Raw genomic sequence first — 20129 nt, forward strand, 5'->3', positions numbered from 1 at the left:
GATAGTGATATAACTCTCACTAGTGGAATGAAATGTTTGGAACCATTCCTCACAATAAGTGGCAAATATAGGCAAAATATACATATCTGCCCATTGGGAACATGGAACTTGAGAGACTCAGAAGCTGACCAAGATTTCTATAGATTCACGAGTTAGAGGATACAGTTAGAGATTAGATGACTCCATGTGGGAAGAGCTCTTGTAAATATGCAGGCTTTCCATTGGAACACCTAAGAACGACTACCTGGGAGCAAAATTTTACAGAAATTATACCAGCTGTCATAGTGATTGTTGTCCAGCTTTGAATATTGAAAACCTGATTCATTTAAGTCGATATAATGTTGATGACACACTTACATAACTGCCTTCCAAAAGCAAAAGTAAATCCTCTCTTGAAGAAAGATACATCTTCAAGAGTTTCAAATTATCTTTCCAAATTTTTGAATGTAATCAGACAAAGTAACCAGGTGTGTAAAAAAGAAGTCAGGTCTAAACCAAATATTTTTAAAAGGCAACATAAATAGCCAGCAGGGGACATGGACAAAGACCTTATCAGGTATGTATTTTTGGACTAAATTTTGAATTAACTTTTATTCAATGAATCAAAGTTTTAGCAAGATTTGGGAACAAAAAGTATTCAAAATAGGAAACATAGAAAGAAAAATAAATGGTTTTAATAACTCAATGGATAGGTTTAAAAGCAGATTCAACATGTGTGAGGAGACAATTACTGAGTTGGAAATTAGGCTAGAAGGAAAAATAAACATCCAGAATGAAACAGAGAGAAAAAGGGACGTAAAATACAAACATCAAAACAACAAAGAATTTAAGAGACATGTGACATGTAATGCTATAAATGCAACTGAAACCCATAAGGAGAGGAGACATGACATACATGAAATGATATTTGAAAAAATAATACTTGGTAATTTTTCAAAGATAATTAGAGATATCAGGTCAAAGACTCAGAAGCTCTCTGAACCCAAAGAAGGATAAAGGTAAAGAAAAATATAAGTGTAAAGAAAAATATACTTAGATACATGACACTAAAAGTGCTTAATATTTTTTTAAAGTACTTGTAAAAATATAGCAGAAATCAACAGGACTTTGGCTGTCAGAAAATCTTCCTACTTTCTTTATTGTTTCTTCTTGATAGTGATTATTTTTCTTTAACTTTCTATGCATTTATTTACTCATCTACGACATGGGGGCTTTAAATGAGGGTCTCAGTTCCACGTGTTGGCCCCATGTGATGGGCCCAAACTCTTCTTTCTTATCACCTTTTCAGCAATAAAACAATCGTCTAACTTAAAATAGACTGAAATTTACCTCCTATGGAAGTCAGACCTTTTTCTTCTTTTTTTTTTTTAATCCAGTAAGGCTATGAATTTTGTCAAGGAGGATTGTTAAATTATTTAGATTAACATAGTGCTAGAAAAAAGTTTGAATTTTTTGTTTTACTTTATTAATTGTACATATATATGGAGTACAGTGTAATGGATATGTACATTATGTAATGATCATCAGGGTAATTAGCATAACCATCACTTTAAACATTTATCATTTCTTTGTGGTAATGCTATGGTCTGAATGTTTGTCTGCTCTAAAGCTCATGTGAAACCTTGAACACATATGTGGTAATGTTGAAAGGTCGGACTTTTGGGAGGTGATCATATCATGAGCACTATGTTTTCATGAATGTATTAACATATTCATGAATTAATGGATTACGGTGTTAATGGATGAGTGTGTTATCACAGGAGGGGCACTGTTGCTTTGTAAGGAGAGCAAGTGAGTACATTAACATGCTTTTAGACCTCTCACCGTGTAATATCTTGCACCAGGATTCTGCAGAGAGTCCCAGTCAGGATGAAGGCCCTCTCCAGGTATACCCCCTTGACCTCAGACTTCCCAGCCTCCAAAATTGTAAGAAATAAATTTCGTCTCTTTATAAATTCACCAGTTTTAGGTATGCTGTTATCAGTGACAGAATATGGACTAATACAGGTGATAACATTCAGTTCCTTTCTTCTAGCTATCTTGAAATATAGTTTTGAGTTTTTATAACTTTTAAAGTTATTTTTTGATGATAGGTACACTCACTGTAAAACACTAATTTGCACTTTTAAAACTTTAAAGTCATAATTCGATCATCCTCTGTTTTTCATTGTTTTCCAGTGAAGTCAACTGAGTCTGGTATACTTTCCTTTATCTGGTATCTTTTACTGATAATATTTATTTATAATTTCTTATTTGTCCCTTCTCTAGAAGAATGCTCTCCATTATCTTACGTTTTCCAATGATTTCGAACTATTAAGTCATCTGCACAATTTTCTTTAAATAGTGTTCAAAATATTTAGGTTCTTTTCATTGTTCTTATGGAATCAGGAATTTAATAAGTTGTTCAGTAGAGGTTATATGGTTAAACTAAATATGAAGGAAGAAGCACGTGATGTTTTTTCATGGACCATGCCTGGTGTCAAAAATAAAATCAGATCAAGTTAAGAAAAATGTAAAGTTTATTATAGCATAAAAAGTGCAGATTGCAATCTGGGAAATTTCAAATCAAATGGTAAGAAGCTCACCTTACAGCACTTACAACACAGTTTACAAAGCATAAAGGAGAAAGTATTTTTATCTTTATTGTGATTGGCTGTTATACATTAGCCTTTTCTTTTTTAAGCAAGTAGTCTTTAAGTTAATTTGTCCATAGTTGATTGATTTAATTTCACTGACTCATGCTGACAAGAACATAAAACTTGTATCTTGTGTTTATGATTAGGCATAGCATTTCAGAGAAATTAATATAACTGAAGTGTTGAATTGCATTGTTATGGGCAGTTGGTCTTGGGTATAGCTAAACTGTGGCCTCCATCTTTATCAACACTTGTTATGGGGCAGGTGGAAGAAAATGTTACATAAAAGGTATGTCTGAATCCCCTCTATCTTTAAGCTCAGGAGGAAAGACTGGTATGGTATTTGCCCAAGTAACTAGAGCATATGAGTAAAAAATGGGGAGAATGGGAAAGCAAACTGTCCACACCCTCACTTGCAAAAAGTACAAATGCCTATAGAATACAGGGGAAGATGAGCAGAGATAGAGTTGGTGTGTAGTAATAGCAGGATAGAAGTTTCATGTCTGTGTTGTGGCCTGATTGTGCAATATCAAATTCTAGGCCAATTTAATGATTAAAGATATAAATTTGGATCAGAATTCTTTTTTGCCATTTCATAACAGTGAAACCATAGACAAGTTATTTACCCTTTATGCATTTCAGTGCATCACCTGTAAAATAGATATATTAAAAGTACCTAGCTCACAGAGTTGCTTAAATATTAAATATTAATATTAAATATTAAATTTAGTACACATATTTGCTTAACACAGTGTCCGGCACATGGTAGGTACTCAATACAGGTTAACTGTTGTTATTATTATTATTTCAGCACAGTGTGTTTAGGAGAATTCTTAAACTTCTCATGAGATGATGAAAAGTAAAATTATGTATGCTATAATGATGAAATGTAATATTCTTATTATAAAATAAAGTAATGAAATACTTATTGTGGAATTTATAGAACCAACCTTCTAAGTCCATTATCTCACTTCTTTTATTGAGACAGTATAAAGATGAATACTTTCATCATTATGCATTTTATTATTTCCTTTTTCAACTTTTCTGTATAAATCTAATTAAACAAGTATAAACAAAAAAAGGAAAAAGTCATTTGCATGCTATTTTCACAGCAATCTTACCAATAATGTTTGTTATTTAAACCATTACACTGATAAACAAGTATATGAAACATCAAGATATATTTCTGTTAGTTTGGCTTTGTGGTTTTTATAAGGTACTTTATGAACTGAACTAAGTCATTTGTTAACACTGGCTAGTGAAAATCATGAATACAATTTTATGAATACTGGGGTGAGTTGGTATACCTCCTCTGTAATTTCTTTTTATAAATAGATCCTAAAAACTTCTAATGTTCCTACTATGTCAACTCAGTGCAATTGGCATGATTATTGCTCAGTCACAGATTAAGGAAAAAAAAAAACATGGTGGGACCACTCTAATAGCATTATATTAATTATTTATTCCATTCAAGTCCCAAGAATGTTTACGAAAACATAATTTTTGATACTATTCATGGTTTAGACCTTTGTCTGAATACACAAAAACAAAAGTTCTTGCTGATAATCAAAGACATGCTGCATATGATTAATTGCTTAAAGCATTTATTAAACAAGTATTAGTTTATCTCAGTCTATGCTAAAGAATGGCAAGTAGAAATTAATAATGATTCTTTTCCTGAGGAACTTAGAATCTCACTGGGGAAATGACATTTTTCTTGGGTAAAACAAAACAATAATTAAGCAAATAAAGGAACAAATATTTCAAATAATCTGTGCATCACAAGTGAAAGGTATTTCAGCGTAGTCTGCACTGAATAAATAGAGAATATAATATTCATGGTAGAATTGGTCCAGAAAAACTCATGAAAGTTAAATCATGAACAGGGAAATACTAAATAATAATAAACCATAAGATACCACTATATACCTATTAGACTGTCTAAAATTATAGAAAGATTGACCATACCAATTACTGCTGAAGCTATAGAAGTGGAATCACATATACTCATGATGAGAATAGAAAGTATTACAAACATTTTTTAAATAGTTGGGCCATTTCTTACAAAGTTAGACAGACTTCTGGTTACAGCTATGACATGTAAAGAACTTGTAAGTTGTCAGCCTCACACTTATAACAAGAAAATTACTGATCAAACTGAAAACCAACAACTTTTCTTGGAATCCTTAGAGAACTGAGGTCACAGGGCAAACTGTCACCCCCAAAGCTGGAGAGACAGGAGAATACAGAGCATCACAGCTCAGATTAGCTTACCTGAAACAAAATCCACTGAAGCCATAAACTGTAAAGAACACTGAAATAATCATTTTGAAAAAATTCTGGAGTCTGAGTGTGGACTGTCATGAGAGTGAGAAACTCCTTGGACTGTAGTCTTGGGGGAGGCAAACATTCATGGGTTTTATCTAAAGAAATCCCAGAGGTTCTCATCATGGAGAGGTTAGAAAAATACTTTTGTTTCTTGTGGGAGGTGAGCAGGAGGGAAAAATAACAATTCTGAAATATAAACAAAGCATTATCTGTAATGCTTGTTTTTTCAGTGGATGTTTTTTCAGGGGAAAAGATTTTGCCAGAGCCTTAGTCTATCTGTGAGAAGGTGTATTACCAGCCCCAACTTCCTATTACCTCCTGTCTCACCTATGGGAACTATGAAAAATACTTATTAGGGTTCCAGTCTAGGGCATAGATCCATTAAAAGATGAAATTTTAGTTATAAGCTTATAGAAAGAATCCTTTCCCCCAACACCTTAGCGCTACATCAATAGGACTCTAGGGTAAAACCCTGAAAGATAGTACAAGGAGCTTCATGCCATGGAATCTATTTAAGAAGTTCGTAGGGAAAACTAAAAACAACAGGAGAGACAAAAACTCTAGTGGAGTTTGAATTCTCTGGCAACTATATAGTTAGAGCAAACAGTCAACACAGCCAAATTCCTAGCCAGATTAACATAAAACCTCACACTAAAGACCTATTTATTTCAGTTCCTATTACCTAATACATTTTTTGCCAAAAACTTGAAACATTTCAAATATCTATCAACAGGTTAATGAATAAAAAAATTATCATCATACAACAGAATAATGCCCATTAATAAAAAAAGAAAATAACAATATGGATGATTATAAAAAATAATATTATGCCGATTGAAAGAAGCCAGTTAAAAAGAATACATACTTTATGATTCCATTTATTTAAAATTCTAGAAAATATACGCCAGTCTATGGTCACAGAAAGCACATTGGTGCATGTCTGAAGACAAGATGAGGAGGGGCTCAGATGAGAAAGAGGGATTATAAAGAGATATGAGGAAACTTTTGAGGGTAATAGATATGTTCCATTACTTTAATTATGATGACAATTTTATGGGTATACCTACCTCAAAACTTATCAAATTGTGCTCTTCAACTTTGGGACGATTATTGTATATCAATTGTACTTCGATTAAGCTTAAAAATTGTTTACATGACTGGTGGAGAGTAATATAAAACTATTGCCAGTATGAATTCAGGTTGATGGATGCACATATGTTTTATATGTCTAAAGCTTGTCAATTTTCAGCATATACTGTCTTCTCTGTATCGAATTTAGATTAGTAAATACATCCTGGTAAAATAACTGTGTTCCCCATAGAGCTATATTCCCAATTTGGATAATCAGCATCAAAGGTAGTCAGATATACTTTTAGTTTTATTACTCAATGTATTTCTTCAACAAAGCTTTTTTAAACTGGTCTATTTGCCAGGAAAGGTGCATTCTACAACATGGAAATATAATAAACTTACTAATTCTCCTTTTTTATCTTCCTCCCTTGCTTTTTCTGCCTTGACACCAACAGATTTTCCCTGGAGACAATTTATCTTCAAGTGAACCAATAAATTAATTCATGTTAGACATCTTTTTCCTGCTCTGAGCTGGCTTTTCTCTACAACTCTATTTTGTTTTTACTTGTGATAAATACATCTTCCCTATGTAGATACTGAGCATCTCTTCAAGAAAAGAAGGCTAATAATTTCCCACAAACTATTTTCAAAACTACTTTATTATCCCAGATCTATGATTTGTGATTTATTAGGCAGATTTGATCAAGTCCTATACCCACCTGGAAACTGTTTTCTTACCTTCTTGATATCAATCCAATCTACACTGAGAGAGAAGCATTTTAGTTGTTACTTGATACAAGATATTCTTGAGTAAATGGAAGAATATCACTTGCCATGATGTGAAGGTAAACAATCAAGTCTTTTTTTAATTCAAAAACTATACATTTATAATATCTGATGAAATAAAACAATGAGAACAATGGTCACAGAAAACTTACAGACATCCATAGTTGAATATATATTCAGTTTACTAAGCTTCAGTGGTATGTGCTAAAGCATTTGGGTTAAGGTGTAAGTCAACTTGCTATGTTAGTTATTCAAAAAGGAGGGCTTTTATGAATAAAACCATTGTCTAAAAGCTGAGTAAATGAATCATGACATGTAAAGCAAGAGATGCCAACATCAAATTGGAATCTTGGAAAAGATCAGTAACCAGAAGAGACAAATGAAAGAGGAAGTTAAAAGTCCTAAATGAGGAGATATAAGATTGCTTTACTAAATTTTATAGGTAGTGACTTAATAGCGAGTATCCTTTTAAAAGTTACATAGCTTTGTTACATATGGCCTACATTATAGACACCCTCCAAGATGTCATAGCTCTTATGTAAAAGTAAAAACAAAAAAAAACAAAGAATAAAATTGGCTTTGAAATAACAAGTAGAGTTTCAGTTTAAACATAGTAAATAATTCAGTAATTAATTAATTTATAATATTTATCTTTAATAATAGCAACCATTTGGAATGATATACAAGTGTTTTCACAGGTTAAAATTGGAGTGTGATTATGGAGAAGGCATTCAACTCGGGCATCACTTGGGAGTTTCAATAAATTATTGGATAAAAAGAACATAGAAATTAATATGTTTTCCTTACATTTTGAAAGTTGGAAAGATTAGAAATGTTCAATATAATCATAAATGAAGTGCTGGTAAGGTTTAATGGTATAAAATTTAAAACTTCTGAATTTATAAATTTACTGAGAAATGTTCTTACTTATAGTTGTTACTCAAAGGAATAGATAATACTTATAGCTACATTTATCTCTTGGGAATATCATCTATAAAGAGGCAATGATGATGATGATGATGATGATGAAGATGATAATTATTATAAAATAGGTTAGTGTTTATTGAGTGTTACTATGTTAGTTTTCTACATGGTTCATCCTACTTAATCTTCATACACACAACAAAAACAACAAATCCTATGAGTAAAATTCTATGAATTTCTGCATTAAATACATAAGAAAATTAAATATTCCAGAGTTAAATAAATTGCTTATGGGTATACTAATGGTATGAATTGGAAACAATATGTGAAACCTGATTTTATAACCCACATTTTTAACTAGCATACTGTTAGATAATTTCAAAACTCAATTAAGTATACTGGAAAAAATTTTTAAAAGAAATAAAAATTGAAATTGATATCTGATACAGCCATGGGTAATTATAGACAAATATCTGATTATCAATGCAGAAATGGTTTTATTACAACCTATACTACAGAGATGATATGACACTAATTATTAATTCTCTTACTTTATTCCTCCACCTGTAATTCATTTTCTTCTGTCAACCAGTTTAATATTTTCAACAAAGAAAAAAGATACATTTTCAGAGATTACGTGTTAATAAAAATCGATATAATAAAACACTGAACTCAAACATAACCACATTTCTTGTGAAAGTATTACACCTTTTTCTACTGTTCTAAATAAATCTTACTTTTCTACCTTTATAAACCACCAAGACAATAAATAAATGGTTTTATGAAAGAAACCAAGTAAAATTAAAAATTGTTACAGGTGAAGAATGCCATATGTGAACCTGTATTTCAGCACCACAGGACAGCATTTTAATTGCTCTCTTAATGTATGTGGTTCAGCCTGTTTTAGAGGACATATGACACTTTCCCTGAAAATGAGAGCTCTACTAGGATTTTTACTGTTTTTTGATGTAATTCAGAATTTTGAAATAAACTTTCTTTAATTTAATTTATTGTCTTATTGACATTCTACTCTATTGTGACTTTTAAAATCAAAGGAATCATCATTTAAGATGTTGGCATTCACAGTCATCAGAGGTTAATGTCATTTTGCAAAGTCACAGGGCAATCATTTTGTAAATTGCATCCTTCCAGAGATTTCTGACTCAATCTGAAGATGAAAATGCCTTCCTCAATGTTATCAACAGAGTAAATTGTCTTCCTGCCAATGTTTGTCATTTAAAATATTATTTCATCAACATGAAAGTCAATTTTCCTAAGGCTCTTCGAGCAAGCAAAATTACCAAGTGCTTTTATTCTAATTTCATGAGAGAAATGAAGTAAATTCCAGGCAGTCATTTTGAGTGCTTCAATTTCATGTTTTATTCTGGAATTTATGGATCAGTTGGCAATCAATTCATAGGGAACAAAAATAATTTTCTTTGAGAATGCAAATTTCTGTATGCTGTAAGTTTGTGGAGGTTAGTCCTACTTAAAATGCATTAAATGTTCCAGCACATCATTATTATTTCTTGCAAGATCTTCATGGAATTTAACATAATTTTGCTAAAACTATGCACAGACAGGAATGACTGTGGATTTGGAGGAAGGAGACCTACTTCCAAATCACTGTTCATTACAACCTAATTTCATCTATTCAGCATTATAATTAATCCACCTGAGTATTAAATCTGCTATCATAAAATGAGGATACTAATTTAATGCTTACCCTGACATAGTTGTGGTATAAATTAAATGTGGTAATGTGCACTAACATGATTTTTGAACATAAAAACAAATCTATACAGATGTTAATTACAAATAAGCATTTCTTGTCTTTGATTTCATTCAATATCCTGTGACCCATGTGCTCTGGGAAATCATCCCAAATAGCTCAATAGCAGCAGCCAGGTTTTTTATGTGTTCTTTGTGATTTAAGTTTTCAGTACTTTTCAAAGCTTGTATGATTTCTTCTTCTGTTTCTGAAAATTTTGTCTCTCAACTTAATTCCCCTGGTGGAGAAAATACCATGAATGGGGAAAACAAATGCATGATGAAAAAAATTCAAGTGAATATCTCAATTGTGTATCTTGTGAATTATCTTTGCATAATTATTAGAAAGGATGCATCATAATTACAGTAACCATTTAGAACATATGTACCTTTCTTTCACTCCATTCCTATGATCTTCACAATCAACTAGGCATTTTACCTACTTTAATAATATCCAAACTCTTATTTCTACAATTCCCAGGTACCGGAATTAACAGTACTATAATTACAGAACCAGGGGATATAAGCCAACACCAAGGATAAAGCAGATAATTTATGTGCCAGAGTTTCCTCAGAGCCTTGATCTTTAAATAAATTGCAGTTCTGGTATCAATAGTTATCTCCATGAAAAACCACCTCCACAACTTTACCATTCATAGCGGGCCTTACTTTGGGGGCTATAGTGAATAAATTCTACTTCCACTAGTGATATTTCCAGGCATAATTCATTAACCACTCCTGCCCAATATATTTTTTTAAAGCAGAGACAGTAATGCTGAACTAAGGATCCTTCATAGTCATATGCAAGCATTTATTTGCAATGCCTCACTGAATGACTGGAAATATTGCTTGGACCAATAATCTAAAAATAATGACTGATGCTTTTTTAGAAAAGACCAGCAAAGCCACATTTAAAGAAGTGTGGGTCCCTTAAAGAGCTACTTTGATGTGGCTAGTGAGTAGTCAAGAGCAACATATCAAGGTGAGGCTGAAGAGGGAAAACAGCACAGATATAGACTACTACATGTAGTTATCTCTGAAAAAAGAGAGTAGCTTTCGTGGAGGGAAAATGAACTGTAGTGTTGTAAGAGAAAGTCCTTATTCAGACAACATTGCTAGACATTCTGAGGCAGTGTGAGGGATGCAGTGAGGGGAGGAGGTATTATATTATTTTTTCTTGGCTGTGACTTTTTGTTCCCTAAGCATCATTTTAGATATTGAAGAGTGGTAATCTATTCTTATTTTATTTGCCACTGGAATTTACCATAGCAGTTTGGTTATGACTTATACTCATGTTCTTATTTACCAGGTACCCACTTTTTCTCTTGTTTTTCCTCTCTGCAGGGTGGCTTTGCATGCTTTCAGAGCTTGTGGTGGGAATATGCAGCTCCTCAATGTGGATATAGATGCGATATGAATAAGATACACATCTCTGAATTCAGACCCAAGATAATTTCATTTGCTTAAACCATTTACCTATTTTGAGTTGGTTCCGGAATCCTAAATACATCAAGAATCTTCAAGAAATAAAACCATGCTTCTGAAACACTTCACTCTACTACAGCAGTATCTTGAAAAGAGGGTTCCCGCTAGGGAGGTCACAGAATCTCTGTAATTCCATGCACCAACTTTTGATGCTAGGTACCATGCACACCACATTAGAAGGGGTTTCTATAGTGAGGACACCACTGCCAGTGCCAATCAGCACCTAAGACATTTGGAAAAGATGCCAGAAGCTACATTACCACCCTCAGAGAACCCAAGATCTCTACCACCAAACTTTTCGGAAGATCATGGCTATTATCCAACAGTTACTATTTCTGAATTTAATTCTCACTTGAAAATTTCATATTTGAAAACTTAAGTCACAAGCCTATATCCTAGTTTCAAGAGTCTGAAGATACAGAATTTCTGGCCTTTCCTAGGCTATGAGAGACTCATGATTGACAAATTAACAAAATGTAAGATAAATATTCACCACACCCCTTGTCAATGTGCTTATCACTTCTATACATGTACACAGCCCAGCCCTCCTCATTGCAACACCCTTCCCTCCAACTGGGTCATGTGTTACGACCCTCATGGGCATCACCAGAGTTGCCTCTGTCAGTGCCTGCTCCTGAGCTCAGCTTGGGGTGTTCTGTCAGCATCTTTTCTTCCACAGTGGCCACTGACATACAGTAAAATAATTAACTCCTTCTCATGAAAACTTTAGAAACTTTGTCCTCCGTACATATAAAGCATCACTACACAATTTAACAATTTTGTCGTTTTAGTTATTTCATATTTATACATTTCATTACATCAACTCAACTGTTGTATTGCAGAAGACCATCTCAATCGAAAACATGAATCCATCCTACTCCATCCAAACTTGATTATAGTCCAAATTCCTCTATAGAACACATGCCAAACAATTGTTTAGGTTAAGCTTATTTTTTGGCCTTTATGGGTGAACATAATTATCCTTCTAACACAGATCAAAAGCACAACTACATTTGCACCAATCCTAATTCTAGTCCTTTCAGCCAAAAAATAAATCTAGTATTTTTTAGACATGATGATGGTGTATACATCCAGCATGTCCACCTCCATTTTCTTTTGCAACCTTCCCTGATATTTTCATTTGCTTATTTAATAACTAAATTTCCTAGTGACTTTGGTCATGCAGTTATATAGTCCTTAATTAGCTTTCAAGTCTGGTCTTGCTGAACAAAAAGTGAAACTTCTAAATGAGATTACATAAATACCCCTGCAAAGGGAGATTTCTCATATCCATGGCTGTCAGAACATTGTCCAACTTCATGGGCAACATATAAATTATTGCAAAATTCATTTGTGCCATTATAAAATATTTGTAGTCAAGAGAGTCCCCTATTCTCAAACCCAAACATGCTCTCTGGCTGGAATTTCAGTATCTCATTTTCACATCCTATCTGTATGCTAGAAAAGAATAATTCAAGTCTGGTAAAATGCTGGGAATAGAAAAATCTCAAGAAATTAAGATTTGTATCAAGAAAAATAATCCAGAATGTAAAGGTTAAAATATAATGTGGAAATATAGAAACTGTTGGGGCAGAGAGCTGAGAGAGTTCACTATATAAGAGAAGGTGAGAGAGCAACATTGGGTAATATTTACTGAGATATTTTCCCAGTATTTTTTTACTTTCCCAGAAAATTATCAGCTAGTATAGCAGCCACACCTCAATATTTGAACTTATAAACTGACTTTAAAAGTGGCATCAAATAAAGAAATGCAGAATTTACCCCCCAATCCATTCTTGTCTTCATGTAGTGTCAGAAAAAAAGGCATTAATATCTCGTATTTGTGATCGATGGGGAATAAAAGCAACCAGCAAGACTGTGGGAGGGTAGCTTCATGTGAAAAAGCTGAATGTACTGAAGTAGCTTAAAATAAAATGGGATTAAATAAGATAATAGATGCCAAGGATCTTGGATGTAACTTGCTTTAAAAATGTGAGGTGTTACAATTGTGTGAGAAAAGAAGCCTGGCCTTGTGTATATCTGTCATTTCTGTGGTCAATCATTGGATGCTGTCTCATTCAGAAGATGGTAATAACTGTTCATAGCAGGAAAAACTTTAATCAGAAAAAGTCCCATTTTTATTGTATCCTCAAAAGCTTTTCTAGCCACTTGCATTTAGGTAAGCTTTTATCTCACTATCTGAGGGTATGATGAGGAATTTTTGGCTTGATATTTCAGAAGTTTGTTTTCTTCCAAAGTGACTCACATTCCAAACAAAATCATATATCGTTCATGGGTGGCCACACTTTTTTCTTATTCTTCGCATCTTTCTTTTCTTTTCTTTTCTTTTTTTTCAGCTGCAGTTTTCAATCATGTGGCTGTACCACGTTTATTCAACCAATTTTGTATGCATGGACATTCAGATGATTTCTAATATTTTGCAATTATAAACAATGCTTCCATAAATAAAATGTGCATGTTAATGTGCACATATTGTTGAAAATATGTGATTCAGAATAAATTCCTAGAAGTGGGATTGCTGGGACAAAAACCATGCACTTACAGTTTTTTTAGATATTGCCAGATTTTCCTCCATGAATGTACTAATTTTCATTCTCTACCCTAAACATCAATGTGAGAACTTCTGTTTCTCCACAAACTTAACAGATTTCTCAGTCAGGACTTTTTTTAAACTTCTGCCAACCTGATAACTGAGAATCAGTAAAAAATATAGTTTTATATTGCATTTCTCTGATTATAAGTGAAGTTAAATATGTTTTTAAATGTTCAATAGCTCCTCTTATTTAAAAAATTTTTTGGTAAATTGTTTATGTATTTTACCAGTTTTCTCTACATTTTTAAGAGTATTTATACATTAGGGGCATTATCACTAATATAATAAAGATTGTACTTATGGTGTTTGTTTTTTCCATGTAAGATTTTCCTGTTAAGTTTATCAAACTTTTATTTCATTGGTACCTTGAGTATGCTTAAATAATTTTTCTCCATTCCCAGTAAATGGCAGGCAATTAGCAAAGACTGGTACTGAGATAAGAAAGATTTTCTAAAAAATAAGCATTAATATCAAAAGTACTCTGATGCAAGTCTAGAGTTTGCTCTCCTACATTGGAACAACCAGATTTTCTGAAAGCACTTAACTACTCTTAATAGGAAATTGTTAGAGGGTTTTTTATTTTTTACATAACTTGCCTAGGAAACTTATTCCATGTTTTATCAAGACAATTTCTTGTGCTCTCTTCCTTTGAAATCCTTTGTCACTTTGGTTTTATTTTATAGTGGTTTGTGATCTTATTCAACTAAGTGTTTGCTATTTGACAAACTTTCCAAAACCAAGTTCTGAAAACTCAAACTTTTTACTTGGATAACATTGAAAGATTCCAAGGACCCTGGAGCTTCTCAAAGAATATATATAAAAGAGATGTGTCAAAACCAGTTGGCTTATTTAATAAATTAGGCTATATGGGAAGCATTGTCAAAACAAGAAATAATATTTGACTTTCTTTGCGTTATACTGAGATGTCATTAATATGTGTTCCAAAACTGTGTAAGGCTCTTAGAAATCTATGTCTTGATATGAATGCTATCAGTCATAATCTTAGTTCAATTATAATTTTAGAGTGTTATGTCTTCAAAAATAATTCATGAAAAACTAAGAGATACTGGTTCCTGACAACTTCGGGTTCATACCATTGGGCTAAATTTCCAAAATTCTAATTAAAAAACTGATGGGTTTATAAAATTGCTAACCAAGGTCAAAAGGGCAAAAGTTAATTACATAAAGCTGAATTAACTGATAAAAAATATGGGTTTTTATAATTTCTTTCTTTTGAAACACTGCTGGTTCTTTTAATATTTTGCTTTCCAGATTTAAAAAATTCTTTTAAGTTTACAACAGCTTGCTAAAAGTATATGTTTATGAGCAACAGTTAAAACAGTCACTTTTCTATCTACTTGATCCCCCCAGGATTTTAAAACTATTCATGAGTATTGTTATTTTATGGCAATATAGTTATTTGCATAAGTTCAACAAGAATTTGTTCTTCTTGTGACAAGACCCAATTGGAGACACTGGTTATTTTACCAAGGCTTTGACTGGAATGCAATGATTTCACATATGACCAAACTGCCTTAAGGAATTTAGGTTTACCTTTTTATGGAGTGAATAAAAAGCCCCTTGGAAAGATTAGCCTGATTTCTTGTCTTGGTACCAGTCTTTGCTAATTGCCAACCTTTCGCCCAGGTTATAGAAGAATTCATCCATGTCTTCAAGTACTTATATGTTTCATTTTTTACATTAGATCACTTGTCCATTTGAAATTTATTGTTAGATATATAATAAGAAATGTATAAAATTTTATATTTTTCCAAAAAGACATCTAATTGTGACAGTGCTATTTACTTAAAAGTTCATCTTTACGCTAGTCATTTCACATATACCTTTATAATATAATAAATTTCCATTTATACTTGGAGCAATCTCTTGACTTTCTATTTTATGCACTGGTCTTTCTAGTTATGTACCCAGTGAAACACTAATTTATATTGAGAGTCTTTACATTATGTTTTAATATCTGGTTACCTCACTATTCTTGCATGTTTTTCCATATGAATTTTATATTACAAATGTCTAGCTCCAGGAAAGGCTTTTGAATATATTTGATTGTACTAAACATTTAAGTTAACTTATGGAAAACTGATCTATTTAAGTTAAATTTTCCTATCCAAGAAATGGGGAGGATTTGTGCAGGCTGCTTTTGTGTCTTTAGGAATGTTGTAATTTTTTATATAGATTCGGCATAATTCTTGATAAACCTCTTTTTTTCCAACAAAAATTACAAACCTTTATCTAGATTGACCAAGAAAAAAAGAAAGAAGACCAAAATTACCAAAATCATAAATAAAGTAGGGGCATTATTAAATATGTTTTTTGTGTGTGTGATGGTAAGATTTAGATTCTTTCTCTTTCTCATGTGCATTCTTGTTCCAAAACCAGTGGGTTTTGTTCTTTCTAGTGAATTCATGGTAGTGATTACTGTTTTTCACAGTTCCAGAGGAAGGACTTCCTTGAGGATCTCTTGTAAGTCTGGTTGTATGGTGGTGAACTCCTGCAGTTTTTGTTTGTCTGGAAAATGCACTATTTTCCCCTCGTTTCTGAAGGATAGCCTTTCTGGATATACTGTTCTTGGCTGGCAGCTTTTTTCTTTTATTATTTTGAATATATCAGCCCATTTTCTTCTGGCCTATAGAGTTTCTGTTGAAAAGTAGGCTGTTAGTCTGAGAGGGACTCCCTTCTTGGAGACTTGATGTTTTTCTCTTGCTTCTTTTAAGATTCTTTGTCTTTGAGCTTTGCCAGTTTGACTACAATGCATCTTTGAGAAGATCTTTTTGGGTTAAATCTGTTTGGGGATCTTTGGACTTCCTGGACCTGAAAGTCTATGTCCCTATACCTGGGAAATTTTCCATTATTATTTTGTTGAAAAGGATTTCCATACCTTTTCTTTTCTACTCCACTTCAGGAACACCCAAGAATTGAATGTTTGTGTGCTTAAGGTTGTCTGCTAGTTCTCTTAGATTTTCATAATTTTTTAAATTCTTTTTTTTTTTTTTTCTTTTCTCTGTCTGGATTATTTTGAAGAGTCTATCTTCATGATCCAAAATTCTTTCTTCTGCTTGCTCTAATCTGCTGCTTAAGCTCTCAGTTTTGGGGTGTTGTGGTTGTTGTTGTTGTTGTTTTAATTTCATTCAGTGAATCTTTTAGTTCCATAAGATCTGCTACATTCTTTTTTAAGGTATTAATCTCTTTGTAAATTTCCTTCTTAATAGCCTGGATTTTTTTTTTTTGTTTCTTGTTTTATTATTCTGTCTAGCTGAGTCTTCTCATATCACAGTGAGTTTCCTTGAGATTATTGCTTGGAATTCCTTTTCAGTGATTCCAAGGATTTCATGTTATATAAGGTCTGTTATTTAAGAATTACCATATTCTGGTGGTGTCATATTTTCTTGGGTTTTCTTTATATTTCTAGTAGGTCTGCACTGGTGTCTGGTCATCTGTAAAAGTGGTTGCTCCTTCTATTACTCTGGAGTGGGCTTTGGGGAGAGAGGTGTCCTCATCTTTTTCCAATCTGTGCTGGTAACTCTCCTTGTGTCAATGCAGTCTAATGTCTGGCAGGCCACCTGCATGGTGTCTGTGGCTACTGATGTGGTCTTGAGCTGCTTTGCACCAGCCTTGGCTGTGGCAGTGGCTGTTGTGGGCCACCCTTGCAGAAGTGGTGTTTTCAGTATGCTTCTTGCCTACTTCCAAGTGGGGTATACTGCCCTCAGCTCCTGCCTAGGACCCTAGGTGTGTTCTGCTGCTTGCCTGCTTCTGGGCAGGGGGGGCTGCTCTCAGCTCCTGCCTGGGACCCTAGGCATGTTCTCAAAACAATTCTTCTTAAGTATTTAATGTGGTTATTGTTTCTTTGTTTTTTGTTACTGTAAATGATATTTTCTCTACCATTATATTTTTTACTTGTAATTGTCTGTGTATTGACTTTAAATATATTTATTTTAATTTTATATCCTTCTAGCTTAATGAATTCTTTTATTATTTGAGTTAGTTTCATGATTAATTATCTAGGATGTTCAAGGTATATATGGTTAATTCTCCAGGATGTTCTAGGTTTAAGTTTTAATTCTTATTATTAAGATAATAATAATTAAATTAAATAATAATTATAATAATTATAATTCTATTATTTAATTATATGGTCTAAATCAAATGACTAATACTTTTGGTCATATTGGAAATAGTGGGCTGTTGGGGCGTTGAGGTGACACCTCCTCCCAGGACAGAGAACTAGCCATGACCCCACCCACATACGTGTATGTAATCTGTGGAAAACATTCGCCTGGACAGGAGAGATAAAGATGGCACTTGACAGAAGCCTCCGGGGAGTGACCAAGGAACGACATAGTTTAAAATTATTGGATAAAAGATGTTTCCGCGCTCGTGCTCACCGCATGATTGCAATAGCAAAGCATTAGAGCAAGATGCATGTTCACATGACCTTTAAGATGATAGGTTGAAGCTGGGAAATCCCTTTGCCATATGCTTATAAAAGCAGGTGCTTGTGTGAAAATAAACGGAACTGCTTGATGGAACCCCTGCCCATCTGAGTGTCTCTCTGTGGGGCTGAATAGGCGGGTGGCAGACTCACCTTCCTCCTGGGCTCTCCTGGCCACTAAGGTGGCAGGAGTAATCCTACTGGCTCCCTCTCTTGCTCATCCCGTGGTGGGGGGATAAAAGGGGAGACTGGTAGGCTCGGTGCCAGCCGCCCCTGAGCCCCCTGCAGTCGGCTCCTTTGCTTTATTCTTAGCCTTAGTGAAGTTCTTTAAATGTTTGTACATTAAGTAAAAAGATGGCTTGGTGATTAATAAGTTTGCATGTTTAAGTTAATGTTAAGGAAATATTCATAAATTGCTGGTGATTTTCTTTTGCATGTTTTAATCGAGGAAGCATGTTGTAAAGGAAATTTTTTCCTATATGTCAAGATTATTACATGAGCTACCTTCTTAGATCTCTGAATATAGTGCATCATATAACGGAATTTTAATATTACATACTTAAAATTACAAATATTGTAGCGAAAATAAAGAAGATCTAAATAAATAGTGATGTGCCATGTTTATGAATTACAAGACTCAATGTTTTTGAAACATCAATTCTCCCAAATTTATCTATAAATTCAAATCGATTTCAATAAAATTCCTGTTAACTATTTTTGTAATACTCAGTAAGCTTATTCTAAATTTAATATAAATTTTCAAATGACATGGAATAGCCAAAACAATTTTGAAAACAATAAAGTTTGGCAACTTAACCTGATTTCAAGACTTATGGTAATCAGAACAGTGCAGTTTAAATGGAATAATAAAGGCCAGTAGAACAGAATATATAAAGTCCATACAAAGAGCCACACACATGGTCAGTTGAACTTTGACAAAGATGTTAAGGTAATTCAACAGAGAAAAGAAAAATCTTTACATCCAATAGTGCTGGAATAGTTGGATGTATATATGGAAAAAACGAACCTCATTTCTTACGTAACACTATACACAAAAAATAACTTAAAATGGACATAGTCCTAAACATAAAATCTGAAGCTATAAAACTTCCAAAAGAATGAATAATGAATAAGAGAATGGATGAACAAACTGATATACTCAGAAAATGTAATATTGCTCAATAATAAAAAATTAATCATAGGATGAATGAAATGTAAAAACATTATACTGAGAAAAAGAAGCCAGACACAAAACAGCATGAACTGCATGAGCCCATTCATGCAAAAGCAGACAAGTAGACACAACTAAGGTATAGTGGTAGAAAGCAGAATAGCCATTGGCTGGAGCCAGGAGCGGGGGTAGAGGGTTGATTTCAAACAGGCTTAACAAAACCTTCTGTCATACAGAAAATGTTTTGGCATTCAATTTTGTTGACCAAAATTCTTAAAATTCTACTTTTTAAATGGGTGTATTTATTGTATATAAATTATATTTCAGCAATGGTCTAATAAAAAGCAAGAAATATATTTGGTAATATTTGAGGTGTTTTTACACGGTCTGTCTCTAAGTTAAAAAAGTGAAAAACATAGTGAATCTATGCATGCAAATCTAAATATATACCTAGTTTACCTCCTATCTTTAGAACTAAGACAAAGTTTTTGTAATATGCCTCAGATCAAATATGTATTTCTTTCAACTGCCTCTACTCATTCATATGATTCTCATTGTTGGATCATACCATTTTAATAATTGTTTTTCTAAACTTCTTAGTCAGATGTAACTGTTTTTGTTTTTTTATGTCATCTTTTAGCTACTAACTTTTAAGTCCATCTTTTATTTACTCACTCTTCTATCCGTGCATATCAAACATATTTGTAATATTTCTAATTTGAGCCTTTTGTGTGCCTCAAAATTCCATGCTTTTATGTTAGATAATAACTATTGTATGTATTAATATCATTTTACAGTTTATAAAGATAATTATTCCAAAAACATTAAATTCAAATGAATGCATATTAAACTAATATAGAAGTAAAAAATATGGATACCTTATTTAATGGAAAG

The sequence above is a fragment of the Cynocephalus volans genome, chromosome 5 (genome assembly GCF_027409185.1).
Source record: "Cynocephalus volans isolate mCynVol1 chromosome 5, mCynVol1.pri, whole genome shotgun sequence".
Taxonomy (NCBI): Eukaryota; Metazoa; Chordata; class Mammalia; order Dermoptera; family Cynocephalidae; genus Cynocephalus; species Cynocephalus volans.